The sequence below is a fragment of the Parasteatoda tepidariorum genome, unplaced genomic scaffold (genome assembly GCF_982258835.1).
Source record: "Parasteatoda tepidariorum strain Cologne lab strain unplaced genomic scaffold, Ptep-v5.0 scaffold_79, whole genome shotgun sequence".
Classification (NCBI taxonomy): Eukaryota; Metazoa; Arthropoda; class Arachnida; order Araneae; family Theridiidae; genus Parasteatoda; species Parasteatoda tepidariorum.
Window position 1 is genome coordinate 79,805 of NW_028257438.1, and position 23,374 is coordinate 103,178.

Sequence of the window (23,374 nt, forward strand, 5' to 3'; positions counted from 1 at the left end):
TGTTGAATTTTTAAATAGAACGAAATAATCTTTACTTTCCTTACCAACTAAAGAAAAATAAATACACTGTTGAATTTGTAAATAGAACGAAGCAATTAAGGAAATAGATAATTGCATATGTATCTTAATAAACTATTTAAATCCCTAATACATATTATAATTTTTTGCACAATGTTTTCCTCAATTTACGAAACTTGAGAACTTTGATTTTTTTAGTTCAGTAATTATCCTAGATTGTGTGGACTAAATCTAAACTATGTGACAGTAAAACACTCTGTTAAGCAGGAAGTTACGCTCCCTGAAGAAGAAAATTATAGGTCAGATAAGTTGTATATAAATGTTGAAAAGAAGAAACATTCAACATTCTCAAGTGTTTTTTAAGGTTCACATACTGTCAACTAGTTCTCAGGTAAGCATATATATTTTTATTCATTTAGTGTTTTAAGTAAAGTTTTTAATTAAAGTTTTTAATTTTTAAAGTAATAAAAATTTTATTCACTTAGTGTTTTAAGTAAAGTTTTTAATTAAAGTTTTATAAGATAAAGATTAAAGTTTTTTCATAAAGATTAAGATAAAGATTAAAGATTAAAGTTTTTTCATAAAAATTTCATTAGATTAAAGTTTTTTCATAAAAATTTCATTAGATTAAAGTTTTTTCATAAAGATAAAGATATTAAAGATTTACTAAGTTATCTCAAATTTACACACATAGAACTTGTTTTTTTTTTACCGGTCACGTTTTCCCCCCCACCAAAATGAATCCCACTGAAGCAACAGTCCACTTCGTTTGGTCTGAAATGAAACTGGTTGGTTCAACAAATCGAACCCCAGTTGAAATATCGGAAGATATTTTGTCAATGATGGAACCGGAAATCATTGACTTAAACCCGAATTTTCTATTATTAAAATTAGTTGATGCGAATTTCGCATCCCGCGAGTCCGAAATGTACTCGTTTATTCAAAACAATTTAAAAGATGTACCGATTGCCGACGTTCCGGGAACGTGGGCACTTAAAACATTCAAAACATTTGGCATTCAATGGCTGGAGAAAATTATTCTCCAGCTTTTTGTCCGTAAATGGACTATGAGTAATTCGTTGCTCATGCGAATTGCACAGGACATTCGTAACTTTATTTACGTGTCCAAAATGGAAGACATGTTCTTTAAAGAACCTGTCAACTGTTTAATGTGCAATATGAATCTCATCGAAAAATATGCCGAGCCCACGGGGATTAAAATGAATCCCCAGTGCACCTTAAATTGGGTGCGAACTTTTACATGTGGTGTTTGCGCTAACCTAATTAATCAATCGACAAATATTCGGATATAAAGGGCGCAAACCTCACATGTATAAGTTCGCACCCAAATGCGTCGAAAAGTGGGATTCATTTTTATCCCCGTTCGCTTAGTAAAATATCCGTCATTAGTAAAATTTTTTGTTTCTCCGATAATGCAACTGGGGTTTGACTCGTTGAATCAACATTAAAATATCCTCCGATAATGCAACTGGGGTTTGACTCGTTGAATCAACATTAAAATTTTTTGTTTCTCCGATAATGCAACTGGGGTTTGACTCGTTGAATCAACATTAAAATTTTTTGTTTCTCCGATAATGCAACTGGGGTTTGACTCGTTGAATCAACATTAAAATTTTTTTGTAGTTAGAGTTGTTTTGTCTTATCTTAAATTTGAAAGCACCTTAAAATTAAGACTATTAAATTTTTAGAATTGGAAATTCGATTTTTTATGCTTTTTAACAATTTTGTTTTCATTCAAAATTGAAAAGCACCTTAAAATTAAGACTATTAAATTTTTAGAATTGGAAATTCGATTTTTTATGCTTTTTAACAATTTTATTTTCATACAAAATTGAAAAGCACCTTAAAATTAAGACTATTAAAATTTTAGAATTGGAAATTCGATTTTTTATGCTTTTTAACAATTTTGTTTTCATTCCAAATTGAAAAGCACCTTAAAATTAAGACTATTAAATTTTTAGAATAGGAAATTTGATTTTTTTATGCTTTTTAACAATTTTGTTTTCATTCAAAATTGAAAAGCACCTTAAAATTAAGACTATTAAATTTTTAGAATTGGAAATTCGATTTTTTTATGCTTTTTAACAATTTTGTTTTCATTCCAAATTGAAAAGCACCTTAAAATTAAGACTATTAAATTTTTAGAATAGGAAATTCGATTTTTTATGCTTTTTAGCAATTATTCTGTTTTCATTCCAAATTGAAAAGCAAACTTTGATTTTGTTTTAAAAAAATCATATTTAATTTAGTTAAAAAATCACATTTAATTTTAAAAAACGCTATAGACATTGTTTCATTGAGAATAACTGAAAATATGTCATCATTTAAAGTATTTTGGTTTAAATTAACCATTGTTTTTCAATCAATAAAAAAAAAAATTCTTCGAAGAATACATTTTATTAGATTGTTTCGATAATTCTTTCTACTTTTATGAGAGACTTTGTCGATTCTTTAAGATCAGCATTATCTACATTGCATTAAAATTAAACTAATTTCAAATTCCTTACTTTGTTTCACCACCTTATCTAGTAACCCTCACTCAGAGGCAACCCTACGCTCGCCTCAATACAGCACTCGCAAAAGTCATAAACGAATCTTTGCGCTCATGGATATTTTTAAAAGTTGCTTGTTGAATTAAGTTAAAATTTCATCCTCGTTTAAGACTAGAAAATTCAAATAACGAGATCAAAATACTTCGTCCTTCTATAAAGAAAAAGTTACATACACACAATTATTTCAGTTAATTACATACATATTGCGGCTAAAAAAATTTTCAAATAGAAACTATTCTTGCAAATTAAATAAAAATCTGGAGTAATAAAATATTTATATCTTCAGAATAATCAATTTCTTTTGAATATCTTAATTAATAAACAAAGTTTAAAAAAATAATCCCCTATATAAATCATCGCATTATTAAGTGTACATATTTTTGAAGATAAAAGTATTAAAAAAATTTACGCTGATTGAAAAATAATTATTTTTATTTCCTTCATTTTTACCATGTGTTTTCAATTGTTTCTATTTTGGAAAAAATATGTATTCTTCAAAATGCTTACAATATCTTAAAAAAATTGCATATATTTTATACTGAACAACTTTTGATTGACAATATTTTCTTCATAAGAGAGTCCTTAAAAAAAGTTGAAAATATTTTCATTAAATTTGTTCAAATATTTTCTGTAAAGTGCTTGCTATTATGAAAACAAGGAGAAAAAAATATTTTTAGTAAAGCCATGACATAAAGAAACAAATCGTTGACATATTCACTACTATTTTCGTATAGTTAATTTATTTTTTATAACATCAAATTATATTTATTAAAGCTTAAAGTTGTGGCTGCTCAACTTTTTTTAATGTTTCTTAAGTTTGTCAGGGAAAATTCCGATATTTTCCATTTTTCTTGCTTCTATCACTATTATTTGTATATATCTGAAATTATTCACCTTCTTTTTAATTGTTTCCTAATTAATTTTATCCTATATTTTACTACATATATTTATCCTTTCATTCTATGCTTCATTAATTTCATAACTTATCCATCTTGTAACTTTTTATTCATAATTTTATAACAACTTTAGCTCATTTCATTCCATGCTTCATTAATTTCATAACTTATCCATCTTGTAACTTTTTATTCATAATTTTATAACAACTTTAGCTCCTTTCATTCCATGCTTCATTAATTTCATAACTTATCCATCTTGTAACTTTTTATTCATAATTTTATAACAACTTTAGTTCATTAGATTCTATAACTCAACAATTGGTATACATATTTTATAATTTCTTTATTCAATTTTTGGGCTTCTAAATAAGATATGGAAAAAATTCTATGAAAATTATTACATTTATTGTCAATCTAAAATTAGGCCTTTTTTCCTCCTAAGTGCGAAAACACATTTACTAACTTAATGTAACGTAATTTAACACGATTCATCTTTCTTAATAAGAACGATTCAGAGAAAAGCAGGATCAGTAAAAGTGAAATGTGTATTTTAATTTATATTCTGCTTCAAAAATGAGACAAAAGAGACACCGAAAACTTTTCTGTTATTATTTAATAGTATTCATTAGTCTTTAAAATTCCAAAAGAATTTTTAAGTTGCTGGAATCATACAATAGTCTCATTTGTAACAACTTGTTTTTTAATTTTTTTTCACACAATAGCTTTTATTGTATGTAATTTGCTTTAAAAGTTCAAACATTTATTCTTAGATTGTCATGCAGTCTGTGTGTCTGAAAACTGTATGACCTATTTTATTTTATTTGTTCCTTGCAGAATGGTAATAATTGTTTCTTATTTGGTAATAAAAATCTTACTTTTGCTGAGATCGCAAGAGTTTTGTTTTATTATCATAACATCGATTAATTTTTTTGAGAAAAGTGTAAGTCCTCAGCCTTTCAATCATATTGCTTTAAAACTACTTTATTTATTTAAAGTAAATTATTAAATTTAAAAATTGTTAAGATTCTCTTATTTGACTCAATATCTTGTCTTTAATGAATCAGAAATAAATAAACAGATTGTTAAAAAATTTCTTAAAAATTTGAATTATATTTATTTGAAATGCATGTGAAATTTTGGATAATGGTGACTTGAATGTTACATTCAACATAAGCCAAAACACTGTAACAAATAAAATATTACTATGAAGGTAATTTAAAAATTTTGATTCAGACTGTCAAATGCAAATTTTATTCCATAAAAAGTGATAACAGTAAAGTTTGCCAAATAAAGAAGCTGTATAACTAAGTATGTATACATACATACATTAATTAAAAAAGAGTTAAGTTTCTAAATTAAAAAATTTCTTAAAAATTTGAATTATATTTATTTGAAATGCATGTGAAATTAATATTATTAAATAAGTAAAATTTAAACACATATGTGAATGCATAGATTAATAAATATGAATGTTAAATAAAACTTTATGTATGGGATAAGTATGTTTTAAAAACTTCTAAAAAAATTCATGTTGCACTTTCTTATAGAATAAAATAGGAATCTGAGATTTTAATATAAATTCATATATATAACATCTAAAAAAATTGTTCCTCTCACATTTTAAAATGAAAATTAGAAATTTTAAAATAATTTAGCTATTCTATGTATTAAAATTCTGGAAACTATACATAGTATTGACCCTTTTAACATAACACTACACTTTAACATAGCACTACACTAGTTACGTTAAGAAATAATCTAATATTAATTATCTAATAATAAGGTTTCTTAATTTTTTCAAAAAATTAATACATAAAACTACTGTTAAAAACTGATAATTACAAACAAGAAAAAATCTCAAGTCAAAATAAATCTGAGTTTAAACTAAAACTTTTTGTGCAGATTTAACCATATGTATACATATTAAATAAGTTAGTTACATAATTTATTCCTATTTAATAGTTAAAAACTAAAGCTTATGAGAATTAGCAGCAATAATCAGAAAATCTTAAGCAAACAAAGTTTACAATAACTACAAATTTAATCATCAGGTATAATTTAATAAACAGACATTAGCGCTCATCAATTAAATTTACGAGGAAAATAAAGATTGCTACTTGAAAAATAGCTTAAAAGTAGAAAAAAATGAGTTAAATACTAATTTTACTTTATCTTCGTGAATATCTGAATTACAGAAGAAGCAAAGTACTTTCTTAGCTCCCTCGTCTTAATTTAAGAGGAAAATTAAATTTTCTACTTGGAAAATATCTTTAAATTTGCTTTTCCTTAAAAAAAATGTAAAGAGATTTCTCTTTTTTATTTGGAGGAAAATTAAGTTTTCTATATAGAAAATAACTTAAATGTTGAAAAAAATAGCTTTTTTATCTTTCTGAATTTACTAATTCTACTATTTTTGAGAATGTCTAAATTTCAGAAGGGGGTGAAGCAATCCTTTACAATTTTGAAACAAAATAAAGTTTTCGACGCTCAAAAAATAGAGTGAAAATAAAGATATTTTTCCACTTTTACTTTACTTTCCCAAATTTCAAAAGGCACCTTACTTGTCCATTCAAGTTAATTTCAGAACAACATAAAGTTTCTTATTAGGGATATAGCTTCAAAAATGCCTTTCCTCTTTTCTGTGACGCGTTTTTGTTCTTTTGAGGAAGGGAAATAATTCTCGGAAAAAGTCTTTCATCCTATGTTAAAGTCGATATGTAACTACCGGTGCTTCGGGCCCATTTAAACAGATTTTTACCATACACATTTTTGTTGGAATTGATTGTCTTGTGAAATTACTTTTAAACGAATACTCGACGCTCATTGGCCGACGCTACATCGCCCAACAGTTTTATCTTTTCTCAAGATGTTCTCTTCGAAAGTAGGCGGTACCAATGCAGATTTTATTCTCTCCCCCTATTGGTCGTCACTCTATCGCATCGGCGAATCAGTTTCTGTATATAACTTTTTACCTTTAATGATACTATATACTTTAAACAGACAAACACACATAGATTATAACACCAGGAGGTAGCTTGCCCGGGGCAAGAGCAACCCGAAAGGGTCCCAACTGGGTGAGCTGCCATTCTGTTAATTTTCACAGCGAGCAACCCGGTACGAGCGGTAATAACCGGGACGGCCGGGTCTCTGTGCTAGCAGAGAAACACTAAATACACAATCACAACTCAAACCCTGTAAATATCTTGTAAATTATGTACATAGCTTATTTTACTTTCCCTGCTCATATTTTATAATTGTTTATTTTACTCTTATATACATTTGTAAATAATGTACATAGCTTATTTTACTTTCCCTGCTCATATTTTATAATTGTTTATTTTACTCTTATATACATTTGTAAATAATGTACATAGCTTATTTTACTTTCCCTGCTCATATTTTATAATTGTTTATTTTACTCTTATATACATTTGTAAATAATGTACATAGCTTATTTTACTTTCCCTGCTCATATTTTATAATTGTTTATTTTACTCTTATATACATTTGACAAACAAGAATTAGTTCAATGTGCTCTATATTATAATTGTTTGGAGTTCGTCTTGGATAATTGTTTGGATTTTTTATAATTGTTTGGAGTTCGTCTTGGACAATTGTTTGGATTTTTTATAATTGTTTGGAGTTCGTCTTGGATAATTGTTTGGATTTTTTATAATTGTTTGGAGTTCGTCTTGGATAATTGTTTGGATTTTTTATAATTGTTTGGAGTTCGTCTTGGATAATTGTTTGGATTTTTTATAATTGTTTGGAGTCTGAATTTTCTTACGATTTGCCTCCCACTCCAAAGCAAATCGTAAGAAAATTCAGACATTCCAAAATAAAACCCTGCGTGTTATTACTAAAGACCTTTGGTATGTTCGGAACGAAGTTATTCACTCCGATCTTAACATACCTACTATTTTTACTTTCGCTAAAAAATTAACCAATAATTTAATTAAAAAACCCCCCAAATTCCTAATGAAGCAATTCAAAAGATCCCTGTATATGACCCAACCAAGCCCTCCTCAGCCAAAAGGCCAAGGGCAATTCTAAATTTAAATCATGATGATACTATTCCAATTAAAAGAAAGCGAAAGTAAAATATTTTCCAAATTCTTAATTCTTATTTTTACTCCCAGACAGCGAAAAGAGAACTTTTTCTAAAGGTTCCCATTTTTTCGCCTCTTTAGGAATTTCAAACCCCTCCTACTTTCTTTCATGCAGCTGCTTGGTTGCCTTTATTTTTAAATACACTTATATCCAAACAAATTTTTTCCTATCCAAACAAATTTTTTCCCTTTTCCAATTATTTTAACTTATTTTTTTACTTTATTTTACTCATTCTAATAAATATTACATTCTTCATTATGATTAAACCATTGTATTTACTTCTTTTATCAAATTGCTATTACAACACTATTATGTAAAATATATCACTTTTAATAATTTATTTTTCCACTTGCCATATTGTATCAATTGGTTATATTATGTATTCTTCTAATTATTTTTCTCTAATTATCCCAAACCCCAGACATTTACTATTATACCACTTGTATTACTTTAATACGATTATGTTTTTAATTTTATTCCACCCATATTTTAGATCATTTTTAACCCTAACCCCACCATTCCCCACCTACTAACAATACCTACCCATTCCAATTTAATCATCCACCTTTTACTTTATTAATCCTAATATTTTTACCATTCCCCACCTACTAACAATACCTACCCATTCCAATTTAATCATCCACCTTTTACTTTATTAATCCTAATATTTTTACCATTCCCCACCTACTAACAATACCTACCCATTCCAATTTAATCATCCACCTTTTATTTTTAAATCCTACTCCTCACTACTATTACCCCTTGATTCACCAAATCCCCATCCATTTTAGTTATCTATATTTTATTTTTTTAACTATATTTTTATTTACCTTTTTATAAACTCCTATCACCAGTTACTCCCTACTCATAATTTTTGGTACCGCAGTGGTGCCATCTATTGTTTCAAATCACTCTCAACCTCATCACGCAATCTCTCCACTACCAGAAATGCCAACTGCTCCGGACCATCACCAACATCTGAAAGCCTCCACACGGTTTCTTATAAATAGTCTGCGCAGATTATTTAAAAAGCGAACCACTTGTGCGCATGAACCCAAAAATTTCCAACCCTCTATCAGACAATTCATTTTTTCATTTTATTTTAATTTTATCAGGTTAGTTTTACTTTTCTAACTTTTTATAATTGTTGGGAAAATTTTCTTTTTCTCAGCATTTAATTCATTTAACAAAAAAAAAAAAAAAATAAATAAATAAATAAATATTATTACACAATTTTCTTGCTTGTTTAAACATTGTTTTAAACAATTTTTTCTTCTTTTTGTTTCAAGTCAACTCTAACTCATAAATTATGTCATTCAACATAATTCACTATGTTATTTTCACACCTTTAATTATTAATTTTACACCACTGATATGCGTAGACTAGTTTGTGCCATGTCACCTATAATATGTTATGAAGGAGGATTAAGGGTCAGGTTGACCCAGGTGCCTCATTAACCCTAGGCAAAGATGCCACAATGACTTCAAGTTCCGATACAGACCATGCCGTACCAGCGATCTGCCCGCGGCGGGAAGGTTTTACCTCCCGGCCGTCGACTTGAAACTTCCATTGCTGAGGCGAATGCTGTCTCAGCATATCTTAGTTCTGCGATGGAAATGATTCTTCAAAGATTGATTGATTGATTCTTCGACTTGATTTTGCGACTGTACTCACGAACTTATGTTGAAATCAAATGGGAGGTTGAAGGAGTCAATTCTCACTCCTTCAACCTCCCAGGAAACAGTCACTCCGACAGAGCCTGTGCCCGTTCCCGAGCCCAGACTGCCCGCACCTGAGATCCCTGCCGCCACCTGCACAACTCAGACTTGTGAGCCTGACGAGGAAGCCTCGGTATCCGAGCCAGCGTCTACAGAATGCCCTACAATAGAGCCTCCGAAGAAGAGACGGCAGAAGATGAAAAAGTCTAGCGCAGTCAAAGCAGTATCCTCACCTAAGCCTACTGCCTGCCCAACTTCCGACGCTCTTCCGAAGTCGGCGCCACCCCTCCAGTCCCGAAACCACCGAAGAAGCTCCAGCTGATGCCGTCCTCCCAGGGCCCTTATTAGAGCCATCAAACAATGCTGAGAATTCTTCAAAGTTCCTGAAAGTGCTTTTTCGTGGCCTCCCAAAGGACTTTAATCTCAGACCTAATTTCCCTTGAATTAGGGAAATTGAACATTGAAGTCAAAAAAATCTCAGACCTAATTTCCCTTGAATTAGGGAAATTGAACATTGAAGTCAAAAAAATCTCAGACCTAATTTCCCTTGAATTAGGGAAATTGAACATTGAAGTCAAAAAAATCTCAGACCTAATTTCCCTTGAATTAGGGAAATTGTTTCGCTGCCAGAATTACGGACACTCCCAGAACTCCTGCACTGATCTACCAAGATGTATGAAGTGTGCAAAGGGGCACTACTCCTACCTGACATAGGCATAGGCATATATTTGAGAGTTGAATCTGTGGTGGTTGACAAGTAAATAACACAAACCAATTATATTCTTAAATTAAACTAATTTTAAGATATAAATTTGCTACCACTTTCTAATTTTTAATAGATATCATATTAAATGGTTCTTTTACTACTTAGTTTACCTTTATAATGATTTGATCGGACTACCTACAAAAAACCGCGTGGAGACTTTCAGTTATAGAAGGCGTTGTCCGGACACGCCAAAATAATTTTAAAAAAAACGGTAAATAACTACAAATTAAATTTTGCAAATATTACACTATTTTTGCTTACTTTTTAAAAGGTATAGCATGATATATGTGCTATAAAGTGGTGAATTATGTAAACCTGCGAATTATTTAGAGATAGTGATAGATAAAAATTTGCTAAATTGAATTTATTAAGCCAAGAATTACAATTGATAAACTACTACTTTAAAATATATATTTGTTGTCCGGAGCAAGTTGGCATCTCTGTAACTACTGTTACTTCTAATAATACTATCAATAATAAATTTTTCTCTTCAATTTTTGCAGTTCCATTATTAATTATTTTTTGTTATCCACCAACTGCACTAACTAAGCTACTATATCCTTGACAATTCCCTGTGTATCCCACCTCGTATTTTAATATCCTAATATATTTACTATTACACAATTATCATCTACTACAACTTGATATTAATTGTTAATTACCAATTACATAACCCAATTATTCCCATATAAATATTAACTTACTAGGTATTTTTTTTACTCATTATCTTCCCTTTGTTACCTTTTATAAAAGTATTTGTTATGGTATGCATGCACCAAAATTTTAGAAATACAGCCATGATGGCGCCATCTTATGTTCATCTTAAGAATTATTTTCGTACTACATCTGTTTAACTTTTACTTGAATACTATTTTTTAATCCAATACAATCTAATAGATTGTATATCTGGGAATTTGTTTCCTAAATTAGTCTAATTATTCCAATTATTTAAATTCAACGCTAATTAATCTAAATTAATTTAACTTAAATTTAAATTATTCTGTTTTATGTATTTTAATTAATCATTCTTACTTTTAATTCAAAATTCTTGTATAATATCGTTTTTTAATAGTGTGTTTGATAAAAACTTGTTTGTATAATAGTGTGTTTGATGAAAAATTTCAACTTGTTTACTTTGTAAGTTTTTGAGATATGTTTCACGAATGCTGAATGTACTTAAAAAATAGATTTTTTAAATAAACGTGCTTAAAGTTTTACATTTTGCGTTTTTTTTTTATGGTATATGTTACTAATATTATTCTAAAAATACTCCACCTTCCTTATTCTCAATATTTTAGTTTTTTTTTCTTTCTGCTGGAACGTAATTTTTTTTCTAGTCAACTTTGCAGAGGGTAGCGAATATTGTTTTGAATTTGAAACACTAGAAAAACCTTCATTAAATTGTATCATGTATAAAAAAAAAGCACCCAAACGCAGAGTTTGCTTCTCCACAAAAAAAAAATTTTTTTGGTAAACCAGAGCACACCACACCGTTGAAACTCTCATTTTAACATAGTTTTTACATAGTATGCTGAAATTAGAGTAGACTCCCATTCTTGATCCTTCCTCTAAAATCAAGCCATTGTTCAAACAAGAAGGACAACATAGGATATAAAATATGCTTAAAAATATTTCTAAATCAAATACTTTATTTCCAGTCAAGATGTTAGTAGCGATATCAATACCTTTCTCAGATTTATCAAGTTTTTGAGCACTGGCAATTGAAATATCATTCACATCATTTGAAGTATCATTCAAAACATGCTGAATTTTTTTTGCTTTAGTAAACTGATTTCCAATAAACTTACGCTTTCTTTTCCTTGCAATAATTTTTCCGCCCATTTTAGCAAAAAAATTAGTTGTGAAAGGAATAAAAAAAATTGAATTTTTTTTAATTAAAAATAGACAAAATTGTCAGAGGTTAAAATAACAAACTCAAAGGTAGTCATTGGGGCTCTTTGCCTAGTTTTATTGAGGTACCTGGGTCCTCCGACCCTTAATCCTCTGTAATATCAAATGAAAGATAACATGGCTCAAAATTAGTTACACATATTAGTGGTGCAAAGTTAATAGATAAAAGGATAAAAAATTACATATAGATTTATGTTGGATAACATAAAGTATGATTTAGATATAACATGATGAAGATGAGGGAAAAATTGTTTAAACAACGTTTAAACAAGCAAGCAATGTGTAATAAAATTAAAAACAATTGAGTGAAAAAATTAAAAAAGGTGTAAATTATCCTAATTATTAATTAAAAATATTAAAATAACAATAAAAACCTGAAGAAATTAAAAATAAAGGTAAATTTGTGTTGTCCGATAGAGGGCTGGAAATTAGTTCCTCTTTGGTGTCGCCACATGACGGCTAAGAATGGAATAGAGCTAAGTCGCTCCCTAAGGGGGTGTGGCTAATAATAGTGGTGGAGGCAGAAAGTGAAGGGAGAAGAATAATCTAAAGATGAATGTACAAAAATTTGTAATAAAATTAAGAAAAATAAGAAAGGATCAGGGGGTCTGGGGTTCTGAAATCTCAGAATAACACGGGGTCTGTATTTATTAGCGGGATCATGGGATCGAACAACATAAATTATATCGGTAATCGTAAATAGGTAAATTTTGAATAATATCATTGTTAATACTGTGAATTTTTTTATAAAGATTATTGCAATTTTTAGCGAATGATGTCCTAATGGTGGGCATTTGGAGTTCTTGCCGAATTTTATCACCTCTAACATACCAGGGTGAATTGGTGATTAATTTAATAATTTGATTTTGTGGTGAATTGGTGATTAATTTAATAATTTGATTTTGTGGTGAATTGGTGATTAATTTAATAATTTGATTTTGTGGTGAATTGGTGATTAATTTAATAATTTGATTTTGTGGTGAATTGGTGATTAATTTAATAATTTGATTTTGTGGTGAATTGGTGATTAATTTAATAATTTGATTTTGTGGTGAATTGGTGATTAATTTAATAATTTGATTTTGTGGTGAATTGGTGATTAATTTAATAATTTGATTTTGTAAGGATTCGAATTTATTAATTTTAGTCTTATGAGTGTAACTCCACAAGGGGAGGTGTGCATACGTGAGTAGAGGGCGGAGATAGGCTTTATAAACGATAATTTTGTTCTCTAGGGATAATTTAGATTTGCGAGATAAAAGGAGATAAAGTGGCTCTAAATTTATCATAAATTATTTTAATATGTTTATTCCGACTTAGTTTCGGATCGAAGGTAATACCTAAATATTTGCATGTATCAGACCAGGGCAGTGTGGTGTAGAATAATGTTGGGTAGTTATTGGTAATAATCCTTTTATAGTTGAAAAGAATAGATGTACTTTTATCGGCATTTATTTTAATTCTCCATTTATTGAACCAATTTTCGAGAATTTCAAAGTGCATATTAAGATAGTTAGTTAAGTTGTCAATATTTTGGTGGTGTGCAAGAATGAAGGTATCATCTGCAAAAAAGATGAATATCATTGGTATGGGGAAGTAGGAATGTCATTAACATAAATGAGAAAGAGGGTTGGTCCAAGTTTGGAACCTTGAGGAACACCTGCAGAGATGTTTTTAATATTAGAAAAGGATTTTTCTTATTTTTACTTGAAATGTTCTATTGTGTAAATATGAGATAATTAATTTAATAATGTTGTGTGGGAAATTGAGAGTGATTAGTTTATGAATGAGCCCCTTAATCCACACCCGATCAAAGGCTTTTGCTATATGAATAGAAATTGCTCCAATGGAGTTGTGTTGTGTTAGGTTATCAGTGATGGTTTCCTCGACTCTTAAAATTTTCTGAATGCATATTTCAAATGATTTACGTTCAAATTAAACTGATTCTTTTTTTTTTTTTTTTTTTTATAAAGGGAAGCACGCGATAGCTATCTGTTTCTTCAATACATAACATTACATGCGTTAGTCACGTGTTTTCTTAATAGAATTACACGTGATCACCAAATAGTTACTCGATGAGATCAAAATTCAAATAATATTCTACCTTCGACAAATAAGCGCATTCTCTTAAGAATATTTGAAAAAAAAAAAAAAAAGAAAAGAAAAGAAACACGAAACGGTTAAGAGGTGTAAAAAAAAAAATAGAAATATTTTTGTTAATGTGTTTCAGTTGCAAAATGATTTACAGTCAGATTCAATTCTTCTAGTTTGCTACAAATTTCATAAAAAAGTAAGTACTTTATTGAAAATGCGTAGCATATATAATTTTTTCTTCTTATTTGTTTTTAAATATAATCATTCACAGTTAACTTGACTTCCAAAGCAATTAATTCTCCATAAAGGTAAAAAATTTAAACACATTTACATTCAATCTGTTAATAAAATTCTAATAAAATTTTAGCTTTAAAAAACATTATTTAAGTATCTAAAGGTTTTATCTGAAATGTTAATAAATATAACAAGATTGATAGCAATATCACTTCCATACTCCCTACTCTTTCTACTATTTACTATTTCTAAATTCGCCATGCCTTAAAAATAAATTATTTCTAAATTCGCCATGCCTTGAAAATAAATTATTTCTAAATTCGCCATGCCTTAAAAATAAATTATTTCTAAATTCGCCATACCTTAAAAATAAAGAAAGATTTATTTCAACTAAAATATTTTATACATTAAAATTTTCAGAAATTTTATTATCCGTCATGTTGGATTTCTTCATTAGACCCCCAATATATAGGACTATGAGTCTCTGTATTCATAGGGTAATAAATGATAGATCTCAGATGGACATTTAATTTTCCATCATTTCTTAAGCACACCACTATATTCCGTTTCCTCCAGATTTTTTTAATCTCCAATTCAAATTCAACGAGTACCACGTGGTTGAAAAAAGAATTATCTATATAACAATTCGTTAATCCATCGGGTTTACACAACTGCACATTATTCAATGACGATAAATGCACCTGAATTGTTTTATAATTTCCTTGTATGTTGGATACAATCCTCTTAAAATGTCGATTGTTTTCAAACTCTTCACTGTCGAAATTACGGTAAACTCTTGTCATCAAAATGCGAAAAGATAAAAATTCATTTTTAATCCGTCTCTGAAATATGAATTTGTTATACGATCCCAACTTTTGATTCATTTGCTTCACCGCAATGTTCATATTAGAATTGATGAAATCAATCCCATAATATTGGCTTAGATAGGGACATTCCTGTACGTCGGCTATCACGAAATTGAGAGGTCTAAGAAAAGGTAGAGTTTTTCGTTGTAGATATTTGTATTTTAAATCCTCTTCAAAGCACTTTGGTACGGATAAGCATTTCAAATCCTTGTGACTCTCTACGCAATCTGTCACTCTGGCTAAACACAGATCCACGAGACTGGGAACAAATTTGAGACGTTTCAACTCGGTAGGCTCAATGATTGTTGCTAAATACATAGCACTGTATTCTATGTGTTGCTTATAGTATTCCACTAGACAGATGGGTGGAATCCAACTATAAATTCGTCGTTCGGGAAAGTCTGCAAAATAAAAGGTATCCAAGCGCTTGATTGTAGATCCATCACCACTCAACAACTCAAGCAATAAACTATATTGATAGTCACCATCAACGAAAAAAGTAGTAGATTTTGGAACTTGTTTCCTAAAGTCATTTCTTCCTTGTTCACTTTTAGGAATAATTAAATAAGTCACTTCTCGCGTCCTCACGTTCGCCAAAGCACATTCAAAAGCGTAAGACTCATTCATTTCCACTTCAAAATTGATGTGTACGACATAGTTTTGGAGTCGAGGAATATCACGAAAACTTCTCATTATATACACCATATAAACATTCATACACATTATAAAGACGTAATAATAATCCTTAAATATCCAAAAAGCATAATAGTTATATCTCACAATAAACGATTTACAGTAATTTTGCAAAATATTTAATGTTAAGAAAAATACACATAATAATTGCAAATTAAATATTTATGTCACACGATCGCCAGATGGTAACTTTTTCTGGATTGTTCAATACAGAGAACTCGTATTGTCAAATATCACGTGATGAAAACACAGCCCACGTGATGAAGGCGCGGAGCATATGCTAAATGCAAATGTCAACTTTCTTTTGCCACCTAAATCCTTTTTTTGAATTTTTCTCAGTTTAGACCCAACCCTTTTCTAAATACATTCAATATATTAAAGTTTTGTTACACTATTCTCACCATAAATATATAAGATATAGAAACAAACACACCACTGAGGTAATTTAGTACTTAAAATACTTTATTAAATATTTTTTTTAAAATTTCGAATATACAAATATAAAATACTTTTTTTGTCAAACATCTAATTATTATACTTCTTTATACACTGTAAGACTAACTGATCAATTGAAAGTTGGAAAAATTCTAAATATACAAAAAAATTTTTTTGTCAAAGATTTAGTTATGACAATACACTGTAAGACTAACTGATCAATTGAAAGTTGGAAAAATTCTAAATATACAAAAAAAATTTTTTGTCAAAGATTTAGTTATGACAATACACTGTAAGACTAACTGATCAATTGAAAGTTGGAAAAATTCTAAATATACAAAAAAAATTTTTTGTCAAAGATTTAGTTATGACAATACACTGTAAGACTAACTGATCAATTGAAAGTTGGAAAAATTCTAAATATACAAAAAAAATTTTTTGTCAAAGAATTAGTTATGACAATACAATGTAAGAGTGACCGATCAATTGAAAGTTGGAAAAATTCTAAATATACAAAATTTTTTTGTCAAAGATTTAGTTATGACAATACAATGTAAGAGTGACCGATCAATTGAAAGTTGGAAAAATTCTAAATATACAAAATTTTTTTGTCAAAGATTTAGTTATGACAATACACTGTAAGACTAACTGATCAATTGAAAGTTGGAAAAATTCTAAATATACAAAAAAATTTTTTTGTCAAAGAATTAGTTATGACAATACAATGTAAGACTAACTGATCAATTGAAAGTTGGAAAAATTCTAAATATACAAAAAAAATTTTGTCAAAGATTTAGTTATGACAACACAATGTAAGATTTCAGATAAAGTAACAATAAACTATTCTAAATATACAAAAAAAATTTTGTCAAAGATTTAGTTATGACAACACAATGTAAGATTTCAGATAAAGTAACAATAAACTATTCTAAAAAAAATTACTCTTTTTAAATGGTAGATTTCCGATAAACTAAAGTGGAGAAATTATCCTAAGAAATAAACAACTGTTTTAAATTTTAGATTAATTTAAAGTGGATAAACTATGCAAAAACGTGTGAAAAATGAAAAGAGAGTTTGATTTTAAACATAAACACGCATTTATTGACAATAAGTTAAAAATATATTAAAACAGTTTGAAAGAATAAATAAACAAAAAAATTAATAAAAAATCAATGTTGTTTAAATATTACGTACTAAGACGATTCCGCGAATGTGGTTGCTTGGGATTTAAAATATGTCATTAAATTTTTTTTTCTTAAATTCCAAACATTGGTTTAAAAAAAAAACATTTTTTTGTTTCTTTATACACTGCAAGACTGACCAATTAAATTTCCAGATAATTTAAAGCCAATAAAATATCCTAAAAAAATAAACAACAGTTTTTTTAAATGACAGATTGAAGATAAAATAACGTTTCATTGTCCTAAAAAAATAAACAACAGTTTTTTTAAATGACAGATTGAAGATAAAATAACGTTTCATTGTCCTAAAAAAATAAACTTCATTTTTTAATGGTAGATTTAAGATAAAATAACGTTTCATTATCCTAAAATAAACTATGCAAAAATGTGTGAAAATGCAGAGAGAGTTTGATTTTAAACAAAAGAATGTATTTATTGACAGTGAGTTCAAAATGTATTCAAACAGTTTGAAAGTTTATATATAAAAAAAATAAAAATTTACTGTCGTATAAATATTACATACTGAAACAATTTTGCGAATGTGAAAGCAAAAGAAAAGGTTTTTGAAAGTATATTTAAAAAAATCAATTTATAAACTATCCTAAAATAAATTACTTTGTTTTACAATGGCCGATTTCCGATGAACTAACGTTTCACCATCCTAAAATAAATTACTTCATTTGTTAATGGTAGATATTCCGATAAACTAGCGTTTCACCGTCCTAAAATAAATTACTTTGTTTTACAATGGCCGATTTCCGATGAACTAACGTTTCACCATCCTAAAATAAATTACTTCATTTGTTAATGGTAGATATTCCGATAAACTAGCGTTTCACCGTCCTAAAATAAATTACTTTGTTTTACAATGGCCGATTTCCGATGAACTAACGTTTCACCATCTTAAAATAAACTATGCAAAAAATGTGTGAAAATGACGAAAGAGTTTGATTTTAAACAAAAACATGTATTTTTTAACAGTGAGTTAAAAATGTATGTTTGAAAGTTTATATTAAAATAAATCGTTGTTGTATAATTATTGCATACTGAAACAATTTCGCAAAGTGAAATCAAAGAAGAGAATTTTTGAATGTTTATATTAAAATAAATCGTTGTTGTATAATTATTGCATACTGAAACAATTTCGCAAAGTGAAATCAAAGAAGAGAATTTTTGAATGTTTATATTAAAATAAATCGTTGTTGTATAATTATTGCATACTGAAACAATTTCGCAAAGTGAAATCAAAGAAAGAGTTTTTGAAAGTTTATATTAAAATAAATCGTTGTTGTATAATTATTGCATACTGAAACAATTTCGCAAAGTGAAATCAAAGAAGAGAATTTTTGAATGTTTATATTAAAATAAATCGTTGTTGTATAATTATTGCATACTGAAACAATTTCGCAAAGTGAAATCAAAGAAAGAGTTTTTGAAAGTTTATATTAAAATAAATCGTTGTTGTATAATTATTGCATACTGAAACAATTTCGCAAAGTGAAATCAAAGAAAGAGTTTTTGAAAGTTTATATTAAAATAAATCGTTGTTGTATAATTATTGCATACTGAAACAATTTCGCAAAGTGAAATCAAAGAAAGAGTTTTTGAAAGTTTATATTAAAATAAATCATTGTTGTATAATTATTGCATACTGAAATATTTCCATCGTTGAGGTTGTTTAGGATTTAAAATACTTCACTAAATATTTTGGTTGTTTGATACAAATAGTTCTTATGGTCTTGGTAAACTCTTGGAACAAAATCTTAAACCTACAAATAGATACCGAAAATTCATCGATCAGAAGCCAGTATTTAGAAGGCTTCTTTGCACCTACAGACCACTCAACTGAAAATTAGAAACTCTCAAGCCAAGAGAATATATATATTAAAAAAAAAAAATTCATCAATCAGAAGCCAATATTTAGAAGGCTTCTTTGCACCTACAGACCACTCAACTGAAATTAGAGAATATATATATCAAAAAAAAAAAAATTCATCAATCAGAAGCCAATATTTAGAAGGCTTCTTTGCACCTACAGACCACTCAACTGAAATTTGGAAACTCTCAAGCCAAGACAATATATGTATTAAAAAAAAAAAAAAAAAAAAAAAAAAAAAAAATAGGTTTTTTTTTTTTTTTTTTTTTTTTTTTTTTTTTTTATATATCTATTCTCTTAGCTTGAGAGTTTCCAAATTTCAGTTGAGTGGTCTGTGGGTGCAAAGAAGCCTTCTAAATACTGGCTTCTGATTGGTGAAATTTTTTTTTTTTAATTTCTAAGTGAAATTTTCTCAAATTCAGTATTTACCTCTGATTTTGTAAAGTATTCTCAGTTTATATTTAATTATATTTTTTGTTTAACAATCTACATTTTATATTTTATAAAATACAGAGGAAAAAATTAAACTTTTAAAGATCTTTAAGCAAAAATCTGAAAAATTCCGTTACAGTGAGTTTTGATTCCAGATTCCGTTACAGTGAATTTTGATTCCAGATTCCGTTACAGTGAATTTTGATTCCAGATTCCGTTACAGTGAATTTTGATTCCAGATTCCGTTACAGTGAATTTTGATTCCAGATTCCGTTACAGTGAATTTTGATTCCAGATTCCGTTACAGTGAATTTTGATTCCAGATTCCGTTACAGTGAGTTTTGATTCCAGATTCCGTTACAGTGAGTTTTGATTCCAGATTCCGTTACAGTGAGTTTTGATTCCAGATTCCGTTACAGTGAGTTTTGATTCCAGATTCCGTTACAGTGAGTTTTGATTCCAGATTCCGTAATCATTCTGAAATACCTGAATTTGCATTACTTTCCACGGACACCGAGTGTTTTTTATTAATAATACTAATTTATATACTCTTTATATTAGTATATGTGTTTATTTGCAGTGGCTTAAAAACAGATTTAAACAATCCTAATGTATATTTCATTTTTGAAGCAGCACCATCCGATGTATTTAGAATATATGATTACAATCCACCACCTATTTCAAATAATTGTTCCACATACATGTTAAAGAGTTGATAAAAAAAACTATGAAAAATCGTTTGGAAGATGTCATGCTGTGTAAAATAGAATAAGAGTGTAGTTTTATAGTAGAATACACATTCTTTTACAACTTGTCAAAAATATAGTCGAACGTTTTAACGGCTTAATAAAATCAATAAATCCATTTTATAAAACTTTCAACTGAATAAAAATAAAAGAATAAAATGTTATGAAAATGCTATGGAAAAATGTTATAAAAGAATAGGTTTGAGTTTTTATCTTCTTGGTCCGGATGAATGAGAAACGTTTGACTAGATTTGTATTTCAATTTATTGCATTATATTAGAAAGAGAAACACTATATCAGAATGTAATCTTCTTGGTCCGGATGAATGAGAAACGTTTGACTAGATTTGATAAATATTGAATGCCTTATTATTGCTTTCAACAGAATAAATGTTAAAATACATTCTTTTTTACCACTAATACAGAGTGTTTTTACTAAGAATACTAATTACTCTTTAAAATGAAATTTCAAAAAAACAATGTTTGTGTATTGTGTTATTTATAATTATTTTAAAATGTATTTTTTTAAGGGACTTTTATTAATAATGTTTTTTTTGGATAATCAATCTTAAAAAAGATGTCTAAGTAATGTTTTCAACAAAACAAATTTTAAAATGTTTTTTCCCCACTGACACGAAAAGAGGGTTTCCAGATACATGTTAAAGAGTTGATAAAAAAACTGTGAAAAATCGAATGGAAGATGTCATACTGTGTAAAATAGAATATGAGTGCAGTTTTATAGAAGAATACACATTCTTTTACAACTTGTCAAAAATGTAGTCAAATGTTTTAACGTTTTAAAAAATCAATAAATCCGTTTTATAAACATTAAAAAAAAAAACATAGTGTTTATTTCTCTAAAGAGTCTACACAAAAATATTTATTTCTAGTAATCATTAGTAGTACTTGCCAGAATCAATAAATCCATTTTATAAACATTTAAAAAAAAAAAAACATAGTGTTTATTTCTCTAAAGAGTCTACACAAAAATATTTATTTCTAGTAATCATTAGTCGTACTTGCCAGAATCAATAAATCCATTTTATAAACATTAAAAAAAAAAACAAGAGTGTTTATTTCTCTGGAAAGTAAAAAGGTTTCTGTGCAATAGATTTGTAACCAAGAATCAACAATCTATTAACAACTTACATCAGAGTTTTTTTTTTTTGTAAATTATTTATTAAATGAAACCTATAATACTCTTTAAATGCTCCAACTATTTTAATGCTCTTTCATACTGACGCCGAATGGTTTTTTTTTTATTAATAATAATAATTATTTATCTAATGAAACCTATAATACTCTTTAAATGCTCCAACTATTTTAATGCTCTTTCATACTGACGCCGAATGGTTTTTTTTTATTAATAATATTAATTATTTATTAAATGAAACCTATCATACTCTTTAAATGCTCCAACTATTTTAATGCTCTTTCATACTGACGCCGAATGGTTTTTTTTTATTAATAATAATAATAATTATTTATTAAATGAAACCTATCATACTCTTTAAATGCTTCAACTATTTTAATGCTCTTTCATACTGACACAAAGAGAGGGTGTGATTTTGAAATAGAGTATGTGTTTATTTACAGTGGTTTAAAGACAGATTCAAACAACCTTAATGTATATTTCATTTTTGAAGGTTTCGAAATTCTTGATGAATAAAATTTAGAAGATTGGTTTCAAAGTGATGCATGTGAGCCTGGCTTCCAGTATTTGACTCATGAAGACATCGTTATGTTGTTAAATCAAATAGTGATGATAGTAACTGATGCAGGAGATGTAGTAAATAAATGAAATACAATTTCTCATTCTGCTGCTCTGTGAAAACTTTATTTAGATTATATGGAAGGATTTGATTGCAGTGACATTACTGTAGTACATAAAATATCTGTATCGATATATGGCGAAGACGCATTACACATTTTTTAATAAGGAAAATTCCTAGTTTGATGTTATGCGTGCAAATGTCAGTAATTTTCATATTTTTTGTACCGATATTGAAATTTTCTTTAATAAAAAAAGTTTTCGGATTATCCGTGTTTATCGATTATCCGTGTGACCTGTCCCGGTGATAAACCCGGATAATCGGGAGTGCACTGTACATGTTAAAAGAGTTTGTAAAAAAACTGCGAAAAATTAAATGGAAGGTGTCATACTGTGTAAAATAGAATAGAAGGTGTGGTTTTATAGAGGAATACACATTTTTTTACAGTCTGTAAAAAATGTAGTCGAACGTTTTAATGCTTTAAAAATTTAATAAATCCATTTTATAAACATTAAAAAAAAAACAAAAAAAAAACAGAGTGTTTATTTCTCTAAACAGTCCACATAAAAATATTAGAGTGTTTATTTCTCTAAACAGTCCACATAAAAATATTAGAGTGTTTATTTCTCTAAACAGTCCACATAAAAATATTAGAGTGTTTATTTCTCTAAACAGTCCACATAAAAATATTAGAGTGTTTATTTCTCTAAACAGTCCACATAAAAATATTTATTTCTCGTAATCTTTACTAGTACTTACCAGATTCAATCGTTTTTTTTTCTTCTTCTTCTTCTTCTTCCACATTTTATAAACATTCAAAAAAACACCGAGTGTTTATTTTTCTGGAAAGGTTGGTAAATTTGAAAGCTGCTAATCCATGTTCTATATAATAACTGCATAAAGAGGATAAATAAATCCTCAGTGTTTTGAATCGGCCCCACCTCAAACGTTATGATGTACCTGACAAGCGTTAGATATCGAATGAGCAGCAGATAGTAAATGGCTATATGCTTGAAATAACGAAAAAATACTAATAACACAGTTCCTATTCGG